This window comes from Canis lupus, chromosome 6 (assembly GCF_011100685.1).
Source record: "Canis lupus familiaris isolate Mischka breed German Shepherd chromosome 6, alternate assembly UU_Cfam_GSD_1.0, whole genome shotgun sequence".
NCBI lineage: Eukaryota > Metazoa > Chordata > Mammalia > Carnivora > Canidae > Canis > Canis lupus.
This window is the reverse complement of record NC_049227.1, coordinates 14,209,363-14,224,863: the sequence shown is the minus strand read 5'-3', so window position 1 is coordinate 14,224,863 and position 15,501 is coordinate 14,209,363. Positions and strand designations below refer to the sequence as shown.

General features: G+C 42.6%; 1 pseudogene; it reads left to right on the top strand.

Annotated features, from left to right (window-relative positions):
- Nucleotides 1-385: 385 nt before the first annotated feature.
- LOC106558880 lies at nucleotides 386-1,262 on the top strand (annotated as a pseudogene).
- The last annotated feature ends 14,239 nt before the right edge of the window (nucleotides 1,263-15,501 follow it).

Here is a 15,501-nt window from a genome sequence, read left to right as displayed (position 1 = left end):
ATAAATAAGAGACTTTATCACCAGCAGATTCTCAATGTCAGAGGAAAGTAGACAAGGAAGAAGCACATGAGAAATGAGAAACAACACAAAAATTCATGAAAGTCTCTGGCAAATGCAATGAACTACTGCTTATGTTAAAATACTACTTTCTTATTTAAACAGAAAAAAATTATAATTAATGAAAAATGAGCAATATAGAAAACCAATGTAAAGGAGAAATAATATTACAGAGTAACAAAAACTGGCTTTTTAATTGAACTACTAAAATAGATAAGCCTCTAGCAACATTTACAAATGGATGGAGCCTTTCCGCACTACCCAGAGAGGGGTCCATACCATGTTGTTCTGCATTCCCATCATAACTTAAAGGGAAACTTAAATAATATCTGGAGCTCTCAATGTCCTGACAATGAGGGAGGAGGATGTCCTCAAGTTCCTTGCAGCAGGAACCCACTTAGGTGGCACCAACCCTGACTCCCAAATGGAATAGTATATCTATGAGAGGAAAAGTGACAGCATCTACATCATGAATCTGAGGAGAACCTGGGAGAAGCTTCTCCTGGAAGCTCATGCCATTGTTGCCATTGAAAATCTGGCTGATGTCAGTGTCATATCATCCAGGAAAACTGGCCAGTGAGCTGTGCTGAAGTTTGTTGCTGCTCCAAGAGCCACTTCTATTGCTGGCTGCCTCACTCCTGGAATCCTCACTAACCAGATCCAGGCAGGCTTCCAGGAGCCCAGACTTCTGGTGGTTATGGATCTCAGGGCTGACCACCAGCCTCTCACAGAGATGTCTTATGTTAGCCTGCCCACCACTGCTCTGTGTAACAGAGACTTTCCTCTGTTTTATGTGTACATTGCCATCCCTTTCAACAACAAGAGTGCTCACTCAGTGGATCAGATGTGGTGGATGCTGGCCCTGGGGAAGTTCTGCACATGCATGGCACCATTTCCTGTGAATACCTATGCCTGATCTCTACTTCTATGGAGATCCTGAAGAGATTGAAAAGGAAGAGCAGGCTACTGCTGAAAAGGCTGTGCCCAAGGAGGAATTTCAGGGTGAGTGAACTGCTCCAGGTCCTGAGTTCACTGCTATTCAGCCTGAGGTTACATATGCACCTGAAGAGGGACAGATGCCCTCTGTGCCTATTTAGCAGTTTCCTACTGAAGACTGGAGCACTCAGCCTCCCACGGAAGACTGGTCTGAAGCTCCCACAGCTTGGGCCACTGAATGGGTAGGAGCAACCACTGAGTGGTCTTAAACTGCTGTTCCACAAAGGCAAACAAAATGGAAAGAGGTTTGAAGGAAAATAAACAGCTTCTTTAAAAAAAATGGTTGGAAAAAACATAAAAAACAATGATAGGAATAGAAACAGATATACATTGAGATTTATTTTAATTAGGGAAATAAAATAAAATAAAATAAAATAAAATAAAATAAAATAAAATAGAGGCATGGTGGCTCAGTCAGCTAAGCATCTGACTCTTGACCTCAGCTGAGGTCTTGATTCAGGGTCATGAGTTTAAGCCCCATGTTGGGCTCCACACTGAGTGTGGAGCCTACATAACATAAAATAAAATAAAATAAAATAAAATAAAATAAAATAAAATAAAATAAAATAAAATAAAAAAGGCAGATACAATGAATAACTTTATGTCAACAAAATTGAAGCTTAGATAAAATGAATAGTTTTCTAGAAAAATATAGACTACCAACATTAACTGAAGAAGGTTTAAAAGATCCCAAATACACCAACAACAATTAAAGAAATGGAACCAACAACCAAAAGTACCCCTGCCATTACTCCCACACCCCCACATCCCAAACACACAGACAGAAGGCCCTGATTCTGTTTAACAGATGAGTTCTAACAAACCTTCATTGACTAGAGAGAGCCCCTATTTTATAAAAGCTATTGTAGAGACTAGGAAAATAGGGAAACTACTGAAATAATTTTATAAATTTAGCATAATCATGATGGCCAAACCAAATTCTTGCAATGCTTACAAGGAGGGTTCAAGCACTTTTGTTCTATAAGCCAGTGCCCTGCTTGCTAGCCTATAAAGGGTGGGGTCAGTTACCTTACACACAGCAAGAGTCAGGAAAAGAAAGGGGGGTTATCACTGGTCTTCCTTTACATTAAACCATGTGTTCAATATTTGCTGTACAAAGACCAAGATGTCTCCCATGAGGCTTGAATGATACCATTTCAGAAGCTGGCATTACAAAGATGAGGTTTGCTAATGCACTATGGACCATTTGAATGTAACCGCTAGGAATATCACTTCATCAGAAACCAGTAACTTGGGATGAATGCTAAGCCAAATGGGATGCCAGATACAGCAGGTGAAAACCAAGGACCCCTGGATGACTCAGTGGTTGAGTATCTGCCTTCCGCTCAGGGCATGATCCCAGGGTTCTGGGATCGAGTCTCACATCAGGCTCCCCACAGGAAGCCTGCTTCTCCCTCTGCCTATGTCTCTGCCTCTCTTTCTGTGTCTCTCATGAATAAATTTTTTTTTTAAGTGAAAACCAAGACTGTCCTGAGCAAATCAGGAAATTTAGATCCTGTACTGAGGAAGTCAGCAGTACTGTGGATGTGAAATCAAAATGCGAAACCAATAACATTCTTGTGTAACAGTAGAAACCGGTTCGAGGGGAATCCCTGGGTGGCTCAGTGGTTCAGCGCCTGCTTTGGGCTGGGGCGTGATCCTGGAGACCTGGGATCGAGTCCCACGTTGGGCTCCCAGCATGGGGCCTGCTTCTCCCTCTGCCTGTGTCTCTACCTCTCGCTCTCTATATGTCTATCATAAATAAATAAATAAAATCTTTAAAAAAAGAAAAGAAACCAGTTATAAACATGTACCAGGAGAAGACACACAAACAAAATAGAAGAAAAATACATACTACAACAACAACCAAAAGTATTTACCCCAATTGTGAATATATCAAATTCATAAAAACTTCATGGAGAAAAGTACAAAACATGACCAGAGGTGGGTTTTTTTTTTTTTTTTTTCGTTTCGTTTTACTGCATTGGTAAATCATATACAAGTTTAGGAATTTTCAGTGGAATAAAGGTTGATTCTCCTTCAATTAATTTATAAACTGAATTTAATCCCAACAGGATTTCTCAAGGAACTTCCCAAGCTGTGGTTTCAGATGGGTGCTGGAGCTCTAGCTATCAAAACCACATTCAGAGCAATGAGAAGAGGGAAAGAAGTAGAATGAAAGGACATGCCCCAGTCTGACACTCATTTTTTTTTAAGATTTTATTTATTTCCTCATGAGACACACACAGAGAGAGGCAGAGACACAGGCAGAGGGAGAAGCAGGCTCCCTGCGGGGAGCCCGATGTGAGACTCGATCCCAGGACCCTGGGATCACACCCTGAGCCAAAGGCAGACGCTCAACTGCTGAGCCACTGAGGCGTCCCCATTCTGACACTCTTTTTCCCACTTAGGAACCCCTGTTTATTTTGTGGAAGCCAGAATATAGATGTGGCCACATCTGGGAACAAGGAAGGTGAGGAAATGATCCTTTCAATGATCACTTTCTGAATAATGTGGGGTCTGTTACCGAGAAAGAGGGAAGGGGATTTGGGAAGCAAACAGCAGTCTTTGCCCCTAAACCCAAATGCCTATCTTTAGGAGAATGGATAAATTAAATAAGTCTCAATTACATTCACAGTGGAGTACTGCATAGTGGTTAAAATGAAGAAAACAGAGGTACATGGATCCATAAAGCTAAGCCTTAAAACAAAAATCTCTTGCCTGAAAAAGAAAGTTGCAAAATGACTCAAACGATAGGGTACCATTTATATAAAGTTTAAGAGCCTGCAAAACAACAACAGCATGTGTCTTTTACGGCTACACAATATATGTTGTGAAGATATAAAAACATGAATTTAGCATGAAAAATGCTAAATGCAGGATGGTGGTTACTTCTGGAGAGGGAGAGTGGGCAATGGGATCAGAAACAGATATGTCCAAGATTTCAGTTCTACCTATGATGTTTTATTTCTTCAAAAGTTAAAAAAAAAAAAAGATTTGAAGGAAAATACTGTTAAAGTTAAATCATCAGTTTGCAGAATTCAAGCTATCATTCTGTATACATATCTGTATGTTTGACATTTTTCATAGTTTATGAGCTAGAAGGGAGAGCCAGAAAGAGACCATGTAAAGACATAACTAATGAGGTGTAACTCACATATAGTGAATTCACACATCTCAAGTGTACAACTTGATAAATCTTTACAAAGCAAATAAATACAGAGCCAGCACTGCAAAAGGTTCTCTGAAGTCCCCGCTCAGTGATAACCCCCACAAAGATTAGCCACCATTGTGACTTCTATCACAATAATAAATTAATTGTGTTTGTTTTTGACTTTCCTATGAAGGAATCACGCAGCACCCTACAGCGTATTCTCTTTAATGGCTGGCTTCATTGTTACAGTATTATGTTAGTGAGGTTCATCCTGAGGGGCTGTCTTCTAAACTGCCTTGGCTGCTGATCCAGTTGGAAGACAGGGGCTCCACACTCGACGTGAGAAAGAACATCATTCACTTCCTGAGCCCTGCAAAGCTGTGGGGAGGGAGATCTAAATGTTGGATGGTTTTCAGAATCCTATACCCATGGTTGTTGAGGGAGCTGATGTCCCACCGGCTTCGCTGGATTTGACGATGCTCCCAAACTCCCTCCTGACCCTCAGTTTCCCATTTCCTTTGCCTGATGTCTTGTTTTAAATAAAGTAACAAGCAAGTATCAGGGATTGTGGAGAGGCTTGGGACAGCCTTCCCATCTCAGCTCTCAGACAGCTCACCAAGGGTGTAAAAATAATTATAGTTGCAAAGGGAGATGTAGGCATTATTTTTAGCCATATGTCCAAGGTTTGCATCTCTTCGGTGCCCTGTTCCAGTCCCTCACTTGCCGCCAGTATTTTTTACAAGTTAATTCCTTCACATTGTTTTTGTCAGAAATGTTAACTTACACAGTAAAATGCGGAGATATGATATGCTATAGGTACAAGCTGGTGGGTCCGGCAGCTGGAATGGGAGGATGTAGCACTCCGGAGTTTTTGGTTTGTTTTTTTTAAAAAATATTTTATTTATTTATTCATGAGAGACACAGAAAGACTGGCAGAGATATAGGCAGAAAGAGAAGCAGGCTCCCCAAGGGGAGCCCAATACTTGATCCCATGACCCCAGGATCACGCCCTGAGCCAAAGGCAGATGCTCAATCACTGAGCCACCCACCCATCCTCACTCTGGAGTTTCTTGATGTGTGTTATCTTTTCCTGTGTGATGAGAGTGTTGGCGAGTTCTGCTCCCTCACCTATCCCCTGGTATGTAGAGGCTACAAGGTGGCCCTTGTTCCGGGGCAGCTGGCATGCCAGCCAGATGCTCCCACTGGCTGCTCACAGTTCCCTGGAATCCATCATTGAAAGTCATGGACTGATGGAAGTCTGTGGTCCAAACTACAAAAACAAAAAAACAAAAAAAGGAGGGTGGTGTGAAACACACACACATTACACAGACCACAGCCAAACTCGACGTCTATTTTAAATGAATCGTTCTCACTTCCGATTATCATTTTGTTTTTTAATGCAGCGGTGAGGCTCATCAGAGTTATGTGTACTCTCAGTGGTCTCCCTAGAAAGGTGGATTCCCAAAGATGACAGTCTGAACTTGACTGCTGGACCGATTGCCCACACGTAAAGACCCCACTCCCCATCTACCCCAAGAACCTATATCATAATGGTTCTGTTTCTGCACAAACAAGAAGACAACCCTAATTCTCCAGGTAAAACAGGAAACGTGAAACTCAGGAAATGCTCCCAGCGATAATGCCGTGAACAGTCACGCCTGTGAGTGAGAAACACAGAATCGTGACATTGACAGACATGAAAGGGGCCGTTTTGTTGTCTTAATGAGGTTGATTCACTATCCATGAAAAGGAGATACTGAGCTTATTTTAACAAAGAAGCAAAAATGTGGTGAGAGTTCAATCCCCATTCAGTTTAACCCAAACTGGATAGTGTCTCTCTACTTGTGGTTCCCCTTTCAACTTGAGAAGAAAGAAGGAATCACGACTCTGGAGAAAAGAAGGATGGAAGAACAGCAAGGTGCTGATGAGATGCCAACTGAATTATAGAGTCTGTCCAGAAAGTGGGGGAGGTGGTGTACTTGAGAATTCAGCCAAGGAGAACAGTGGAAACCAATAAATTATTTTGGCTGCTGAGAATAAAAACCTGTTGGTGGAAAAGACATGGAACAAGTCACTGGGAAGGGAAGGAAGGGAGGAGTGTTCAGTGAGATTTCAATTTGGTGCCAGTGCCTCTAGAGTTGGAGGAGACAGCTGGTGCGGTGGCTGCTGCCCTAATCCCCCCGTCTGCAGCTCCCTGGAGCCACACAGTACAACTTAGCTTTTCCCTTTGCCACCTGGAGTGAGAGGAGAAATGTTCCTTGTTAAAACCTGAGCCACTTGGGTATTTATCAAATCTTGGATCTTCCAGTGTGTGCCCACACCAGGGATTAGCAAACAACAAAATGCCTTTAATACTTTGCAAAAAAAAAAAAAAAAAAAAAAAGATAAATAAAAGAAACCCCAAACTAAAAAGAACCTCTGAAGGATGCAAGCACTTTTTCAGAGTTTCCTCTGAGCCAAAGCCCATGGACTTTCAATCTTGCCAGAAATCACTACTAATTAATACCTTTTCACTTCCTGATGAAAGAAAAAACAGTTTACAATTAAGCAGGCAGCCTACGCAAAATCACCCTAACACCTTCGATGTATGTTTTGAAACGTGCTCTCACATTTCATGATCCGTTTATTTTACAAGATGGGTATACGGCACACAATTATGGCAATAATATGGCTGAGGTGTTTGGTTTTTATCTCTTTGCAGTAAATTGTGGTTGTTCAAGCCTTCACAGTAATGTTTGCATTCCTCTCTCAATTTATTCCTATCACTTGACAATAAATATGAGGGTTTAAAAAAAATGTTGGTTTATTGTAATCATATCACTTATTCAAATAACACTATAATTTAAAATTTTCTTGGTAGGCACGTCTCAACTAAATTAATTACACTAACAAAGATATTCTAGGGTGTATGCCTCTGAAAATATAATATTAAGTTTATTAGCTCTGTTGTGTGTCATTTTTCTCTACATAGGCAAAAAGTACTGTGGATAATTGAGCAGACAATTTTGCTTTTGAATGATACTATCAAAGGACAGAAGGATTTAATTTCAGTTTTTGTTTTTTTTTTTTTTTTTTGAAGACTACATTCCACATGTAATTCTCAGCACTGGATCAGGGCTGACTCGCTTCGGAGATTCATGAGCAGCTGGAAGGAACATCAAAAATCAAAGCCAGGGCTGTGGGGAGAGCTGGACCACGGAGGACTTCTTGGCATCTTAGACCTGGTCTCTTTATTGTTCATTCCCTCTGACATGTCCTTAGTCTACCTTTGCCAGAGGCATTCTCAGATGTGAGTAAAGGGAGCCAATAGGCTGCTTATAGAGGTCCAAAAGGATTAAGATTGAAGGTGACAGCCCTGTTAGGATAATCTCCTTCAAAACTCTCTAAACAGTTGAGGGTAATATCTTTATACCTTTTGCCTGTTGGCTCTCTCCTGGGGGCAGTCTCAAAGTATTCTTGAAAAGGTGTCTTGAGAAAGTAGGCAATCTCACCTTTGTCGAGTGCAGCTGGAAACCATGGTAATGTCACAGTGAGCCTTCCACCACAGTGACATGGGTGGCCTCCCATTAATTAGGTTAGGAAAATGCAGAACTAAATTGCCATCTGGGGAGAGTAAAATGAAATACTCTTTTTTTTTCATGCCCCCTGAATTTTGAAGGCACTGAACATGGTCACAGCCAAAGCCATCCTTTAAGACCCTCTGACATTTTAAGAAATATGGGGTTTGACTATTCTAAAGCCCTTCTCCCCAGTCCCCACACTATCACACCAAGTCTATGGAGAGAGACACAAACCTATGTGGTCATTTATATGACAGTAATGACAACTGGGCTCTGCCAACACCACTCTGCATTTTACAAAGTGGCTTTGCAAATATTAGCCCATTTGTTTGTGAACTCAAGATTCCTTGCACTTGGCAGTGGTGGTGATGGGTGGGGTAGAAGGCATGTGGGGTTTGATTTGTTTGTTTTTTTTAATCATAATAGGAATCAAAGCAAAGGGAGATGTAATCATTCTGCTTTGTAGAGCTCCCTCTGCCCATCTCTCTCCCTCTCCATGAACTCCAAATTTGTATTGAGCTATATGGGCCCTTGGTACATTTTATTTGGGTGCTCTTCCATAACACTTTCTTTCCATGGCAGTTTATGAGACCCCCTTAGAATGGCTTTCCTAATTCTCTGGGGATTGCCCATTCTGAAATGTGACCCTTCCATTCTTCTCTGATCATTAGGACCGATGGGGGAGCAGGTTGATGCTGCAAAGCCAGCACAGCTGTTTTGTGACTCATGGGAATATCATATTTAGCATGTTTTCCCCAGTGAAATGTATTTATTTAGATGACACATAATACTGTTTAAAAGCCAACCCTCCTTTGCTCTTACACTCAGCCTTATGGAAGAAAACAGAGGAGTGAAAAAGGCAGAATGAGCTCATTTGAGAGAGCCAGCTGGTCGGAGAGTTCTCTCAGGCCATTCATGCAATGAGCTCACACTGGAAATCTAAACAACAGGGAAATTGACACTGCGTACTGAACTACAGGGCACAAGACATAGGAAGTAGCTTTGAAGCTGGCTCATCCTAAGTATTTGTGGCTCACAAATCTTGCCACTGGGGCTGGGAGATCACTGATTGCACACAAGCATTCTAGAGAGAAAAACACAGCCATCTACCACTTGAGTTGATAGGGTATCGCAGGACGTGATAGCAGCATTATGGCTTTTATCCTCTCTGTAGGTCAGCCTCTGGAAGGTAACAAGAACATTAGCACTTGAACAAGCCAGATGGCCTGCTCAGCAGATAGCAGGCTCCCCCCCTTGACCCAGTCCCCTAGTTCAGTTGTTCCCAGACTTGGCAATCCTATGCCTTACTGAGCTAGAACTCAGAACATCCCCCAAATATAAGGAATCAGGAGGGAAATGTAGAAGTGACATTAATGTGTAAGTGATGGACAGCCTTCCTTCCCCCTTTTATATTTTTCCTGGTGATGTCTGGAGCACTGTGACTTTGCTGAAGCAGCATGCTGAGGGCACTCTCCGAGTGCTCCCATTTTATTAAGTATATCACCTTGAACTTGCTCACATTTGATCTTATTTCCCTCCTTCCTGCCCACCTGCACAGAGTCTTAAGATCTTCCTGTTTCCCTGTCATAAATTTCCCATCCCTTGTCCCTTTATCTGTTAACCCTGAGCTTTCTCTGTATCCACCCCCTACCTCCTTCAGCTCCTGTAAAAGAATATTAAATAAAAGTGGGGCTGGCACTGATCTTTCAAGACTATTGCTCTTTGCATCTCCCTTTAGAGAAAAGTCTCTGTCCCCTTGTCACTACCACTTGTTCCTTGCTCCCTGTCCTTCCCCAACTGTGTCAAAACAGCCCTCATCTCAATTGGTTAGGGGCCCAATTACTTCAAAAGACGTTTATAAATAAAATTCCTTGAAGTCTTGAAAATTTAAGCATATGTTTTTCAAACCTTTTGTAGCAGCGAACCCCTGAGTTACCCCATTGTTGTGCCACGGTCAGACACACAGAATGGTGTGAATGTGTAGATCAGGACCAGAGAAATAGCTGGTTATGTGTAGTAACAAGGAGCTCAGGGAATGGCACAACACAGAAAACAGCCCTTTCCTTCCTGGGTTGTCTGTCAGTCCTTCTGGAATTGGCCTCAGAAACAGGCTAAAGGGGAGTCTACCTTTCACAAGCCACTCTCCAGCCTCCCCTTCCAACTCAGTCCCCACCACAAAGTCCCTGTCTCCAGCATCTGGCTCCTTGCACAGTCAAAGCCAGGGAAGCTACTGTTCTTTGTTCTATATTGGAGGGCAAGGGAGAGTATCACAGTTTTCTGTGGGTACAGTGATAAAGATGGGGATAAAGATGAATGATGGTGATGATTGTGGTGTTGGTAGTGATGGTGGTGGTAATAGCGGTGGTGGTAGTGGCAGTGGTAATGGTGATGATTGTGGTGTTGGTGGTGATGGTGATGGTGATAGTGGTGACGGTGGTGGCAGTGGTGATGATGGTGATGATGGTGATGGTGGTGATGGTGGTGGTGATGACAGTGGTAATGGTGGCGGTGATGGTGATGGTGGTGGTGATAGTGATGACAGTGGCAGTTAACAGCACCAATGCGCCATTCTCAGGACATTGTTATGAGCCAAGTGTAATTATCAAAATAAAACTCATTTTTACAAATAAGGAAACTGGGGCCCAGAGCCATTAAATAATTTGCTTAAAGTGACACAGCCAGTAAAGACAGAGCTAGGATTTAGACCTACACAGTGTCTCCAAAGTTCATGCTCTCAACTACTGCACTGAAGGTACTGATGCTTCAGAGTTTTTGAGGTAATAAATCTAGCAGCAAATGAATTTGCATTAGTATCATGTAGAACTATCACTAATTATGTTTGATGACCCTATCACCAATGAGGATGGGAGCAGATGTGAGGGGACAGAGAACTCCACCATGCCACACTTTTTTCTCAACAGGCATCTTGTGTAGAAAATAAATACAAGCATAGCTATTTGGGGGAAACAGATAGGGAGTCTGGAGTCTTATTTCCTAACTTCCTCAAAGACCCTCCAAAATGGCCCTAGGGTTTTGTGGAACTTAGCTAGAAAGTCCTTTGGTCCCAGGTTTGGTGCATAATGCTGGTCACCATTTATTACCTACCTGCTTGCTACCTGCCAGGTGCTTTCTTTACCAGTTTTAATCCTCAACATTGCCTTTGAAGTGAAGTGTGATTATCCTCACTTTACAGGCTTAGCCAAGTTTTACAACTAGTCCAAATTTCCCTAATCTAAGTTGGTGGCAGAGCTGGAGTTGGAGCCGGGACAGCATGGCTGAGAAAACTTACTCTCTCTCAGATATATGGCCTGCCTGCTGTGCATTGCCCATGGGAATGAGAACCATCCATTTCCCTTTGTGCACATGCTGACTCACCCTCTCAGGCCCCTCAGTATAGCCATCAGATGTGATTGCTCTGGGCAGCACCTGTGTGGCTGTTCTTACTCCCATATCCCATTCATTCCTTGCCCCCCGGGTTAATTTTAAGTCCATGGGCCTGTCTTCTTTACTCCAGTTGCCACCAGCTTGGTCCAGATGGAGGCTGAGACCTGACTCATCTGTGCTGTAATCCCCCAGGCCCTGCTGGGGTGCTCTTATGGCCAGGGTCACATCTGTGAGCTGACATCCTCTCCAGCACAGCAGCCATTTGCACTGACAGGTCCCACACTCCTGCCAACCAACCATCCCAATTTCATCCTTGAGCTCCTGCAGCTCTCTCAGGTGGATGCCATCTGCTTGCAGTGATTTATCTGCCTTTACTTCTTCCTAATCTGGCTTAGAACATCCTCCTATTGACCATGGTTTGATCTAGTACCTGTCTGCTGTAGAAGCCATTCTAACAGCCTCTGTAGACCGAGGCTAGAAGTCCATTCAATCCGTTAACTGATTTCTTTTCATCCTTTCCCCTGTAGAGAACATCTATTAGTCATACCATCCTTTTCAAAAGTGGAGTGAGCCACTGGGTTGGTGGTTTGTGCTCTCCTGGCAGGATGCTGACCTTGTCTGTGATCAGGGAGTTGTGTTGCTTAGTGACTGAAGTATCAGCTTCAGAGCCAGACTGACCTGTGCCAATGCCCTGTTTCCACCACTGCCCATCTTGGGATCTTGCTGGGCCAGTACCATTTTCTCTCCCCTTAGGGAACTGTTCCCCCCATGCTCCATCCTGGTGCTTGGGCTGGGGTCACCAATCACAATACACAATCCCCTTGGCCACAATGATTTGGTCCAGTGATGGGTCAACTGGAATCCTTTCCCAACATTTTTCTAAGAGAGCCTGTGGAGGAGGCACTTCTACTCATACAATCAATCCAGATCTGCAAAAGGCCCTTCCTCACTTCTCCAGTGGAAAGAAAAATCTACTCAAAGCAGGTGAGAGAGATGTCAATAAGCCCAGAGAATAAAAGTCAAGGGACAGGGAGGAATTGGGAAGTAGGGCATGAATAGGAGGTTGGCACCCCTAGAGACCAGTTTCTGTGGTCTCCAGAGCCAATGGCACCACCTGCCTTTTCAGGTATGGGACAATGAGTCCCTTTTCCCTTGAGCTAATGTGTTGGGGTCCCGTTAATTACAACCAATGTGTCTAGATTAATCTAGCTCCCCAAATGAGTTTCCTACTGAGTCTCTAGAAGTCTTTCCTCTTTAATATCATTAAAAGGCCTCTTTTCATGGGATTGGTTTGAGAGTCTCTTGCAAACCACACAACAAAATCTGGGAAATTTTGTATCTGGCTCTATTCAGAGAATTCTCTGCTGCTGTTTGGACAAGTTCTTCTTTTTTTTTCTTTCAGCAATCCAAACTATTTACAGAGCACTTTTGTACCTCATCAAGTGCTGACAGTCACCTTTTGAGTTAGGAATCTATTCATTCCATCAACAAACCTACTATGTGTCCATCTCTGTTCTTGGTGCTGAGGATACACTGGTGAATAAGACAAAGCTTCCACCCTCATAACTTACATTCCAGGAGGAGAGAAAAACAAGTGAGTACATACACAATATAATTTCAGGTGGCAGTAAGTCCTATGAGAAACAAGCAGATCAACTCAAAGAGTGGCTGGGAGAGTGGGTGCCATTTCAGACAAGGTGTCCCTAAGTGATCATAGAAGGCCTTTCTGCAGAGCTGACATTAAGCCGGTAACCTTAATCAATTCAGGGAATAAGCCAATGGGAATGTCATTCCGTTCTGGACAAGTCCAAAGACCCTGAGGCAGGAATGTGATTGATGTAATCTAAGAAAGCAAAGCCAACTGGATGGCATGAAAGTGAGGGGCAAGTCTGGGCATCTATCAGCCCAGACAGTACCTTTGTGCTAATTAGAAAAAGGCATACCTTCTAGGTAGTCTAGAATTACCGCCAGCCATTATTGTACAGGCTACAACCTGGACAACTGTACCTGGTAGTCATGAAGAAAATCTTAGGAGATAAGGTCAGAGAAAAACTGGAATCAGGTCATATAGGAATGACATTGATTCATTTTTACTCCAAGTCATCACTAAGAAATAGTACATGAGTCACATACGTAGTTTCAAATTTTCCAATAGCCGCATTTTAAAAAGTAAAAAGAAGCAGGTAGAATTATTTTTAAGAATATATGCTATTTAATCAATATATACAGAATATTAACATACTAATGCAATCAATATAAAAATTAATGAGATGTTTGTCATTGTTTTTTTTAACACTATTTCTTTTTGAAGTCTGGTATGTATTTTACATTTATAGCACAACTAACTCAGGTGCTGAATTTTTATCAGAAACATTAGATCAGTATTTAGATTTCATAAGTTTACAGTGGAAAAACTAGATTTACATACCCAGGTTGTCCAAACAGAAGTTTTCTAACAATTGATTTGGGCATCAGTTTTCAAATTTAAACTAAATTAAATTAAAATGGATTTCCTTAGCTGCATGAGTCACATTGCAAGTGATCAATAACCGCATGTGCTAGTGGCTCCTGAGTTGGACAGGGCAGGGCTAAGTGTTCTGGGAGCAACTGTAGGGTTGAGAGCAGGGAGTGGTGTGACGTCACAGTCCTTTAAGAAGGAATGTTTCAGAAGCTGGGTGGAAAACAGACTGGTAAAGGGGTCAGAAGGGAAGCTGGGAGACCATTCTAACAGTTGAGGCAGGAAATGACAGTGACTGGTACAGGGATGCTCAGCTGGTGAGAGAGGGCAGACCAGGAACTATTCCAAGGGGTAGGCCCCCAGACTTTGCAGGGAAAGTTGGGAATAACTCCAAAGTACAGCAGAATTTCTGGGATATGAATGCAGTTTAAGTTTCAAGATTTTTTTAAGGTTTTATTTATTTATTCATGAGAGACTCAGAGAGAGGCAGAGACACAGGAAGAGGGAGAAGCAGGCTCCCTGCAGGGAGCCCGACGTGGGACTCGGTCCCGGGACCCCAGGATCACGCCCTGGGCCGAAGGCAGATTAAACTGCTGAGCCACCCAGGGATCCCTAAGCTTCAAGAGTCTTATGCAGGCTTCTTGCCAAGGCTTAGATTTTGTGATGTGTGTGGTATTTGTCATTTTTTTCAAATGTGCTAATTTGTGGTGAGGTTTATTCATTCTAAATAAATATTCACCTTCCTTATTATTTTTATTAATAATCTTTTTTTCTTAATGAAGACTCTCCAGATTGAACAAGCTTTAAATTCCAGAAAAACTTGGATCTGCCTCTGCTGAAGGATGTTACTCGTCCACTTACGAAAATCAGACCTGCAGGGGTAAAATGACAACTCTGTCTGCGTGTCTTTCTATAACGTGGCACTTTTCATCAGTAAGTAATATTAAGACAGTGCTCTGGTTTTTACAGCCTTATTGATCCTTTTTAATGCTCCCTTCATGTTTTCCTAGAGCCTGCTTTTGACCATATTGTCCTTTTAAAAGGAACGGGTAAACAGGCAAGCTAATTCTTAGGGATATGCTTCCCCAAGAATGACATTAAATTTGTTCTATGACTAGGAAGTGATTTATCCCAATAGCTAAAATGTGAATTTGCAGTCAGATGCCTGACTTAATCCTCACTCTGCCTAATTTACTATGTGACTCCGGGCAAATCACTGTCCCTCTCTGAGTTAAACGTGGACCATAGCAGCTACTACAGGGTAGTTACAAGGATTACATGAGACACTCCATGAAACACTCCATGAAAAACATCAGCCATTTGCCTTATAGACAGTAAGTGCTCAGTAATTGCTATTATTATTATTTTGTATATTTTTTGGTGCCTTTTGTCTATGACTTCCAGCTCCATTAGTCACTGTCTATTAGTCAAGGCAGGGTCCTAACCCACCAGAAGCTGGAGAGAATCCGTTACCCCATCACCCATTGGAAGGACTTGGTCATTGCATCACCTTAACCAAGAGGTCAAAGTTTGCATCACTGGTGGTAGAACCACTTGACACTGTGTGCCCTAATGTGAAGCACTGAGAAACCATATAATCCTCATTTTTGCCCAAGTGTTTAGCCTGAATGGAAGCAGGAGGAAACACTCAGCAGATGTACAAAGTGAAGCATTTGAAAGGACAACTGGCCTGGACTCTTCCAAAACATTTAATGTTGAGAAAAGCAAGCAAGCAAAAAGAAGTGGGGCATGCTCCAGATTGAGAGTCTGAAGGGACAGAGCAAGCACACATGGCAGGCTGGCCCTGATTGCATCCTGGTGCAGGGAAGAGAAAACAAGACAGGGCAAAAGCCATTCAGGGAACAGGTGGGGAAGTATACCAGACATTTGAG